Source organism: Coptis chinensis, chromosome 5, assembly GCF_015680905.1.
Source record: "Coptis chinensis isolate HL-2020 chromosome 5, ASM1568090v1, whole genome shotgun sequence".
In the NCBI taxonomy this organism is placed as follows: Eukaryota; Viridiplantae; Streptophyta; class Magnoliopsida; order Ranunculales; family Ranunculaceae; genus Coptis; species Coptis chinensis.
The window spans coordinates 93,030,199-93,040,728 of NC_141460.1; the positions used below are offsets into that span (position 1 = coordinate 93,030,199).

A 10,530-nucleotide genomic window follows, 5' to 3' on the forward strand; every position below is an offset into this window, starting at 1 on the left:
CTAAGGTTTCATTAGGTTTTGGTTTCACACAAATCTACAAAGTATAGTGTCCTATACACTTCCTACAATGCAACATGTCCAGAATATGTGCACAAACAATCATCATATATTAAAGTCAGTATTTATAATCTTAAACACGAGTATGAACTCGGGTCAAAGTATGAGGTTGTACCTCTATAAGTCTAGATTCTAATGGTTTTGGAATAAACACAAAAAGTAAATTTTTTATTTTATAAGATTTTATTATTGCAGACTGCTCAGTTTCAGTCCCAATTTTTGCGTTAGACTTCAACTTAAATTTCAGTATGCAAAACGACTAGATATGAAATTTTACAAAATATGAAAGTTATATATATATATATATATATATATATATATATATATATATATATATATATATATATATATATATATATATATGTCTGATAAATAAAGGCGTTGGATTCATATAAAAAAGATCAAAAACGAATTTTCTATGCTTAAATTAGCAAGAACAGTTCTAAAATTCTGAAAATCAAACCCCTATAACATGAATCCAATAACTTCACATCATTCAAAACAGTTGTAGGCCTATATAATACTACCAATCAATCAATAAACACATGGTTTACTCACTACCGTATACAAATACTCATCAACTCGACAACACCTATATATCAAAGCTAAACTTTTGGTACTAGTAACTCAGTGTACCGAAAGTCTCTGATTAAACAAATAATTTCGATATCAAAGTTCCATTATAGAGAATTAAATACACAACTAATCTAAACCATAGTAATAAATCAATTATATAAAAATAAGGTTTAGACTACTCACCAATATCACAAAACTTGAGATCATATCTAATAAAGAAAACCGGAAAACGATGTCGCACCGATACTCCTTAGTTTCTTCATTCTTCCTCCAACTTTTACCTCTGTCTCTCTCACTCAAGCACTCTCAAGCAGTAAACACTCCTTCTCTTTTCCCTATTTACGTCTCTTTCTATCTCTTTTGGTTCAACAAAAACCAAAACACCCGAAACCCCCATCCCTTATTTCTAGCAACTACTCATCCCACTTCCCACATTTTTATCTTTCTATCTTTATCTTTATCTTTATCTTTTATTATTATTATTATTATTATTATTATTTAACTTTATATATATTTAAAAAATAAAAAAAAAAAATTTCGTGAGCGTGAGCGAACTTTTGAGGTCGCTATTCAACACTTTCACAAAAAACCACTTCATACGTGTCACTCTCCCATGTGTCTGTTAGTACCCCCAAATAACCCTTACTTTCTGTCTAACCGTACTCCCCCTCTTCTCTTATTTTCCCATGTCTTGGCCTCCAACCTATCCCAATCTCTCCTCCAAAATGTTCTCACAATCTAAGAGTGATTTACACAACCTCAATCTCCCTCATTCACTCTTCCTCTCCCTCTCCCTCCTTCCTTCTCAACCAAACCCAACTCTCTCTCTCCCCACTACAAACTCATCTCTCCCTCTCTCTTCTCCACCTCCGCTCACGCCCCCACTGCCTTGCAATTATCTAGTAATAGGAGGTGTTATAATAACCCTAGTTCTTTGCCTTATATATTCTCTCTCTGCGGTCCACTACGGACCCTTGATTCCGTATATCATCTCACTTTACAGTAGGACTCCACGTGTGACCCTCTGAACCGCTTCTCGGCTGTGCTCCTATACTCCGTTGCGCCATCTGCTTTGGTGCATCCTCCTTTGATGTGTGACACTTGCCTTCCCAGAGTCCTCCTATATGTGTGAGATCCACGTGGTGAATATGGCTACTACAACTTATTTGCTATCTATTAATAAAGTGTTTGTTTCAAAAAAATTAAAAAAAAAATGAGACTAGCTGATGCCGGTAATTAAATGATGCTGGTAATGAACCTCACTAATCGTGTTTGTTTAGTTTTAGTGAGTGGCATGTATGAAATTCATAGGTGCGTCATTTGTAGTATTTCTCATATTCGTTTATGACAAGTTCGTAGTTAATTAAGACAAAAAAGTTAGGTGATACCTGAGGAGACCTTAAGCTGTCCCCTAGGGCGGCTCAAGATAATCGGGGGCCTAAGCAAAGTTCTAATAAAATTGTTACACCTTATAGATCGATATGATTTGTTTACGTTATTTCATATGAATGCAAACGCTTAGTTTATTTAACAAAAAATTTAGAAGATAACAATTATTGTAAAAATTGATCCTAACATTTTCTTTTTTCTTTCTTGAATAGTCTCCCCACAAACGTTTTTTTTATAACAAAAAATTTAAAAGATAACAATTATTGTAAAAATTGATCCTAACATTTTCCTTTTTCTTTCTTGAATAGCCTCCCTCACAGATTTTTTTTTTATAACAAAAAATTTAGAAGATAACAATTATTATCAAAATTGATCATAACATTTTCTTTATTCTTTCTTGAATAGTTTCTTCACAAACTTTTTTTTTAATTGAATTTTATTGATAAAAAGAACATAAATACAAAGTGAAGTAGAAACATAGGAGTGTTGTGAGGGAGATCCTCACATACAGAGAGATCTACTATAAATACATGAGGAAGAGTGGAAGAATAAAAAAATGTCCTACACCTATAACATCGTAGCAGATCATGGCCAAACAACAATGTCACAAACTTGAAATTTCAATAGATTTATTTAACAAAGAATTACACAGAGAGAGAGAGAGTGAATTATACACCAAATTAAACAATATAGAAAAACCAAATAAGGCAAAAAAATTATAGAAATAATATTGAAGTGTTGGCTTCAATTTAATAAATTGTCATAGGGAGAAGTTTAATTAGTTATGGAGGCGTGCCTGTTTATTTATTAGAGAAGGCGAAAATGCTAGGGAAACGAAGGGGTTTAATGCGATTTTATAATTTCCAATTTTCCAATGTAAAACCGTTTATCTAACGGATTAAAATAAATGAAAAACAAATAGTGAGATTTTTTTTTCACAATAAAACACTATTTATTTTGCTATAGGGTAGAACCGGCCCTGGTTGTCCCATGTGCTCTTGGCCTCTTGGGTGGTTTTAATTTTTAAAATACTTTTGGATCATGTATTCATTCGTGTGCCAGTGGAATAGTAGTACGTGGTTGCTGCCTATCGTTATACAACACCTAAAGTTTGATATGGAGAATCAAGAAAGAAAAACTAGTTTTTCCTAAAGTACATTTATTACCTTGGTTAAATTCAAGCATCACTGAGGAAGCAATCCCAAAATGGAGGTCTCAGGTGATATCAAGGTTGCACCCTTTGATAATTCTTCCAGTTATGATTGATTTAAAGAATTGAAGGCCTTTGATGATACAAAAGATGGTGTCAAAGGACTAGTTGATGCTGGTATAGTAAAAGTACCTCGAATTTTCATTGACCAATTATCTTTATCTGATAGTGTCCATCACAAAGTTATTAATTCTGACATCACCACCGAGTATCAAATTCCTATCATAGACTTGAAAGACATGGAGAAACAAGAGCGACTGGCAAAAATTGTCGCTGAAATTCGGCAAGCATCAGAGACATGGGGCTTCTATCAAGTGGTGAACTATGGTATAAGTGCAAGTATTTTGGAGGAAATGTTACAAGGAGTGCATAGATTTCATGAAGAACCTAAAGAAGTGAAGCTGAGGTATTACTCACGTGAGCTTGGGAGAAAAGTGAAGCTTACGAGCAATTTTGATCTGTATCAGTCCCCAGCAGCTAACTGGATAGATACCTTATCATGTCTCATGGTGCCTGTGCCACCCATTACTGAATAATTTCCCATGGCGTGCAGGTATATTATATACCAAGATTTGGGTTTAATCTCCCTGCTACATAAACCGGTACGTTAAAACCCCCCTCAAATAATCTTTTCTCACCTCAAAACCTCCCTGCCTTTTAAGAAAATAAGAAACTGCCCAAAATACCCCACGAAAATAGACTCGTGAATTTTCTATTTTCTCACCACACTTTCTTATCACTTATCTCTCTGCCTAGATTTTTAGATCTGAAGCATCTTCTTCTGCAAATTCTCATAGTGCACGAGTAAATTCTCTATTTGACGATATGGAACAGCACGGTGGATTGTTTAAGCCTCTTAGAAAGTAAGCCTCCTTCAATCCGGCCAAAAAATGTGCCGATGCTGAAGATTGCGATGGACATTTCTTCGGCCGGTAAAAGTGTTGTCATCATCGAGGGTCGCCTTTAACTTGGGCGGAGACTATCCAAGCATTAGAGGAGAAACACAAACAACAACCACCGTGAGACCAACTGTTCCTTTTGCCGAGCCTCCTTTATTTGTAGAGAGAAATACCCTTTTGTCATGCATTAGGTCAAGTTTTCGAAAGGCACTTCTTGTGGCGGGATGGTCTCCTAAAGCATTTGTTGGATGCTATGAGTGGTTTGCGGCCAGCCTATATCGCCCCGATTTGCTAGATGCATTGACCCAATTGTGGTGAATCTTTGGTTACAAGGGACGATGTCCACAACCGTTATGAATTCATAGCGGTGCTCCGCTTTACTCCACTTCTTAAGCTAAGATAAAGATTCGGCCCTATTTTGTGGGCATGGTTTGGCGCCGTTTGGTCTCTAAGATTGCAATGAGAGGAGTTTCGAGAGATGTGGTTGGGTACTTACATGGATTTCAAGTATGGGGTGGGTGTTTCGGTGGAGTAAAGGCGATTTTGCACCGGTCAACCATATGGTATGCTAAAAACAAAATAACCTTTGGTAGATTTTCATAATGCTTTTAACATGGTTGATCGGACCATCATGTTGAAAGAGGTTCAGATCCGATGCCCGCCTATTGCCCCTTGGGTCGAAAGTACTTGTATTGTTAGCCTGCGAGGTTATACATGGGGATGGCTACATATGGTCACATTGGGGTCCAACAAGGCGACCCTCTAGGTCCCTTCTATTTGCACCGGTGTTGCATCCTCTTATTCTAACGGATCAGTCCGGTTGTCGGGTTATTGCTATAAAGTGCAGTACTTAGATGGGGGATAAGTGGCGGCAACTTTGGGTATGATTCGGGAATAAGGACCTTCTTATGGGTTGGTTCTTAATGTGGCTAAAAAGATATTTTGGCCATCACTAGATCCACGCCGCTCTACTCTGGTCTCTTTCCTTGATTTGTCCCAAGGGGGGGGTTGTTTGGAGGTGCGGTTAACCGATGCATCTTTTGTCATGGGTCTTGTTCGCAAAGTTTATTGACAAGGCTATGACTCGATGGATTGTTTGGTGTATTAGAAGATCAACAGATTGTGAGTTAAGCTCTCTTACGAGCTTGTGTTGGAGCTCTCTAAGTTGGTCATCGCGAAAAACTTGTCCACCATCCTTTTTTTGAGAGACTCGGACTTTTGATCGGCACCTCCGCAGTTGTTCTCCGTGGTATTGTGGTTTTGATGGTCCAGCCGGTATTGATTTATAGTGGCGTTTATCGACACTCCCATTACGCCTAGGCGGTTTAGGTATTTATTATTGTTCGATGTATCTACATTTGCCTTTGTGGCCTCCCCATTTGTCGGGTTCATGCTTGAACCACATTCTTAGGAGTTGTGGCCCGGTACCTTTGGATGAGATTCTTGATGTTTGCATTGAGTCTCTGTCTACCCGATTTTGACCTCGGTTCTATGGTGTAAGTGCTACCGTCCCTTAAAACCACAAAAAGTTTTGGCGAAAAGCGTTCTATGGTAAGATTATTGTTGGTCTTGAGAGGGAGTCAAAATCATTGGAAATCGAGAACATGCAAAGGATTTCCTACTTGCTATTCGATGGAGGGACTTTGGGCGATGTCGCCCGGTAGAGCATCGTTCTATTCTCATTTCTCATGAACTTTCCGGATGGTGGTTATGCCCCTGGTGCAAAAAAAGAGCGGACTAGATACTTTTGGGGACCATGCGGCACATTGTAGATATTTCCTGGGCTTCAAATACCGACATGATCATGTCGGATATATTTTATGTGATGCATTTTGGAGGGGGGGGGTACAGTGAAGAAAGAGGCTCCTGTGAATTTTCACTACTAATCCGAATGAGGGGAGATCGACCTTGACTGCGGATGTATTGATCTAGTTGGTCCGAGGGGAGGCATGCATGTGTTGATGTAATTTGGAGCCTCTCCATTAGTAGGGCTTAGGAATGTAGTCTTTGAGGTGGGAGAAAAGTGCTAATCGGTGTAGGAAAAATTGAGAAACACAAGGAGGCTTGTAGAGCTAATCAAAGATTGTTTCATTCCTTTCGGTTTTAAAAAAAACAAATCTATTGAGCTCCTTAAGAGATTAGAAAGTTATGGACCGGAGAACGTAATGGCGGTTGGTTCTAATGAGTTTGCTTTTAGGAGGATAGGTTTTGCCATTCAGAAAGGACTTGTGGCGCAGCTTGTTGCACGCTTGTCCTAATTATTTGTAAAACTTGTTATCATTATTAATAAAATTTCCACTTCAAAAAAAAAACAAAAGAGAAAAATAAAACTCTACAATTTCGGAAAAAACTAAAAATCCAACAAAAAAAATCAACCCTTCAAATTCTAGAAGAGATGGAGATGAAATTGAGAAGATGATTGCTCCAAAAACTACAAACAAACCAAATTTTATTAAAATCAGTTTAAGTTTTCATAAATTTGCAATTTCAAGTTTAGACTTTTATGTTTGTGTATGTAGTAGTTTTGTTATACATTTTTATATTTTCGTAGTTGTTTTTACTCTGCATTCTTAAATTTGCATAGTATTTTTTATTTGCTTTTTCATGTTTGTGTAATGTGTGGTGGTAATTTAATTTGCATTCTTAACTTTGAATAGTATTTTTATTTTGCATTATTAATTTTGCATAGTATTTTTACTCTACATTCTTAAATTTTACTCGGCATAGTATTTGACTATTTGTACTTTGCATAATACATGAGTTGTATCCGTTATTCATCTTAGTGTATGAAAATAAATACAGTCAAATGTCGGAAAAAAATTAGAAAAAAAAAAGAATAAAGTGTTATTGTTAATCTTCTCATCTTTTCAGTAGCCATTTTCTAGAACAAAATATTCACATGTACATACAAATTTGCATAGTTTAAACTAGTATGAAAATATAAATTGTCATATATAAATATAACTTTACATAGTTTAACTAGTATGAAAATATATGTTTTCATATGTAAATATAAAATTGCATAGGTTAACTACTATGAAAATATAAACTTTCATACGTTATCTCAAATTTACAGACATGTTCAGTTTCAAAAACTACTATGCAAATGACAGTTTTCATATATAAAAAAAAAAATCACGTTAACCAACTATGTAAATATAAATTTTCACAAGAAAAATAAAAAATCATGCTTGTTCAGATTTTAAAATTTGGTACAGTGCCAATTGCTAGTTCAATTGCGGCTTACGTTATCTCAAATTTACAGACATGTTCAGTTTCAAAAACTACTATGCAAATGACAGTTTTCATATGTAAAAAAAAAAATCACGTTAACCAACTATGTAAATATAAATTTTCACAAGAAAAATAAAAAATCATGCTTGTTCAGATTTTAAAATTTGGTACAGTGCCAATTGCTAGTTCAATTGCGGCTTGCGTTTTTTATTTCCCTCTTGCAACACCACTGTTTTCATTCATTTTCTTGTTTCATATTTTTATTGGCTTTTTTATTGTGGTTCATGCAATTATTTTCCTCTTGGGCATTTCCACAAATATGCAATGAGCATATTCAACTTCTCCCCTATTTTGAATATATACCACTCAAATTTGTACCTATAAAATATGGTTATCCATGAACCCATTTTCTATCACAAAAAATCAGCGTTCTTTTTTGAGTGTAACGAAGAATCTTCGTTGCTTTATTGGAAAAGGTAGTTTTTCTTCGAAGGATCTTGATTTAATGAAAATGGTAGAATAGGAAACCAAATATTTAAGGGGATAAAAATTAGACTGCAAATTGCTTACAATTTGGAAAGCAAGGAGTTTGTTTGGCAAAGCCTAAATAATAATAGGTGGGTTCTACATATACGTTCGTGACTGAGGAGTTTACACATAACCAGATTGGATTGAGGGGGGTGAGGCCCATTTTTTGTATTATATACTTGCATTGTAATTGCCTGTAGCACTCAGGCCCTTAATCTGGCCCAGCCCGACCCTCAAATTATGTCGGTGCTGGTGCTGGTGCTCGCCATACTTGAGGGCCAAGTTGACCCGTCCTCTAGCCGTTGAGAGGGGCCAATATATATATATATATATATATATATATATATATATATATATATATATATATATATATATATATATATATATATATATATATATATTAATTATATTGAAGCTTTAACTCAGCCTCATTCCGCCCTTATATCTTATATATATATTAATTATATTGAAGCTTTAACTCAGCCTCATTCCGCCCTTATATCTTATATTTGTTTCTTGTTTAAATTATGGCAAATGATAAGGAGAGATCATTCTCTATAAATTTTAGAGAGATCAAGGCAAATAGCCGTTGGATGGAGAAATTTCTTCTCGAGATCGAAATTGTTGCATGGCCCACAATTGACAAACCACACCAAACCATATGATCATGTCATCCAACGGCCGATATGAAGTGCGCACTAAATTTAGAGAGAATGATCTCTCCTTATCGGATCTCTTAAATTATTACAGAGACATTATACTTCAGTACTCAAAGGAAGTACAAGGATTGGGAATTACTCTATTTGAGTTACTATCAGAGTCTCTGGGGCTTAATTCTAATCACCTCAGAGAAATGGACTGTGTTAAAGGGCATGTACTTCTTGGACATTACTATCCAGCTTGTCCCCAGCCAGAATTGACTATGGGTACTACAAAGCATTCTGATCCTGATTTCCTCACAATTTTTTTACAAGATCACATTGGTGGTCTCCAAGTTCTTCATCAAAATCAATGGATTGACATTCCACCTGTCCCTGGAGCTCTAGTAGTTAATATTGGAGACCTTCTGCAGCAAGACCATAGCACATTGAACTTCTATAGGTGCGCGCATTTCCACAAAATTAATTTACTTGTCTTCTAAATTCGTTTCTCTGAATCTTGCAGCTTATATCCAATGATAAGTTCGTTAGTGTTGAGCACAGAGTGTTGGCGAATCATATAGGTCCAAGGGTATCGGCAGCTTGTTTCTTCACAAATCTTGGTCAATCAACAAAAACGTATGGGCCAATCAAAGAGTTATTATCGCAAGAGAATCCTGCAATCTATAGAGAAACCACATTGAAAGAGTTTGTTGCGTACTACGATACCAAAGGACTTGATGGGAACTCTGCTCTTACACATTTCAAGATTTAAATTTTGGAAGGGAAACTTCTCATTTGGATCAACGGTTCTTCCTCATTTACCTGGTAGGAGAGGATTTTCACATTATATATAGCATTGTCGATCACCTATATCACACTTCAATATAGATGGTACAAAATCTGTTTTCCAGGTAAACTGCTACAAAATTTTTAATTTTTAATTTTCTAAGTTGTAAGCTGTAGTAAGTTGTAACATTATAATGCCGTACCTTCCCTCTAGGCTTCTCCTCCTATGCACTGACAGTCCAATCAATAAAAGACATGACTTGAACCAAGCTACTATTGCAGCTTAGAACTTTCGGTGCCAATCTATTTTGACCCAAAATTAGTTTCTAGCTATACTCCAAAGTTTTAAAGGTTTTGGACTTCGGATCATTTGAGCTTAGAGTCGATCACTGACTTTTATTTGTTGTTTATTTTGAACTGCCACTTATCTTTTTGCCTGATGTCATGTTTTTGGCAAATAAAAAGTTTAATACAAAGTCCACTCTTTTCCGCATGACTTGATTTTCATTTGGGTATTGAAGACAAAAGTAAATCACATACCTTTCGTCCAAATAGAGCAGCCGGATCAAAAGCCGAAGCGATTATGTCTTCTCTCCTTGTCATAGCACGATTACTAAAAAGGAGGCTTGGTTTTCACACAATAAAACCCTATCTAAACTTAGTGTTTTGGAAAAAAAAGTGAGTATGAGAGTTTTTTTTAGTAGACATCCGTTGGTTTTTTTCTAACCTTTTTATAGGGAGAGAGTGATACATACGTATCCAAAGTGATATTTATCTCAATCTCAACAAGTAGAGTTTTGCTTTATTTGGAGACTTGAGTCTTGATCCCCAAAGCACTGAAGTCAGAACATAAAAAAAAATTTGTGGTTGTTGATTCAATGTATTTTTGTTTTCAAAATCAGATAAATTATTTCATGTATGATTTATTGTAACAAAACAATAAACGGAACTTAGACGTATGCACATAGCCCATATCTTACAGGTATAGCTAGCATGACTTGATTGATCTTAGAGCAAGTCCAATGGAGGGATGCTAAAAGACTGCCACATAAGATTTTTAGCCTTTTTATCTTGCCCAACTAAATTTAGTGTGACAAACATCAAAAACCATTTAGACTTAGCGTTGGTAAATTGATACAGAAGGTTGTAGTCTGTCCATTAGTTTGCTCAGTTAAATTGAAACAGATGGGACAGACGATACAATTTCTGC

The 10,530-nt window shown here is 35.7% G+C and overlaps 2 long non-coding RNA genes and 1 pseudogene across 3 annotated transcripts; 1 reads left to right on the plus strand and 2 right to left on the minus strand.

The window, feature by feature from the left end:
* Positions 1-1,324: 1,324 nt before the first annotated feature.
* LOC147500174 (uncharacterized) lies at positions 1,325-3,783 on the minus strand. The gene is made up of 2 exons (XR_015196237.1): positions 3,650-3,783; positions 1,325-3,539 (listed from the first exon to the last, which is right to left on the minus strand). It is a non-coding gene; the product is annotated as an uncharacterized LOC147500174 (long non-coding RNA).
* Positions 3,229-10,019, plus strand: LOC147500175 (1-aminocyclopropane-1-carboxylate oxidase homolog 1-like; annotated as a pseudogene). Its single transcript, XR_015196233.1, has 3 exons — positions 3,229-3,785; positions 8,644-8,957; positions 9,050-10,019. The product of XR_015196233.1 is annotated as a 1-aminocyclopropane-1-carboxylate oxidase homolog 1-like (transcript).
* Positions 8,402-10,232, minus strand: LOC147500176 (uncharacterized). The gene is made up of 2 exons (XR_015196235.1): positions 9,861-10,232; positions 8,402-9,356 (listed from the first exon to the last, which is right to left on the minus strand). It is a non-coding gene; the product is annotated as an uncharacterized LOC147500176 (long non-coding RNA).
* Between the last annotated feature and the right edge of the window lie 298 nt (positions 10,233-10,530).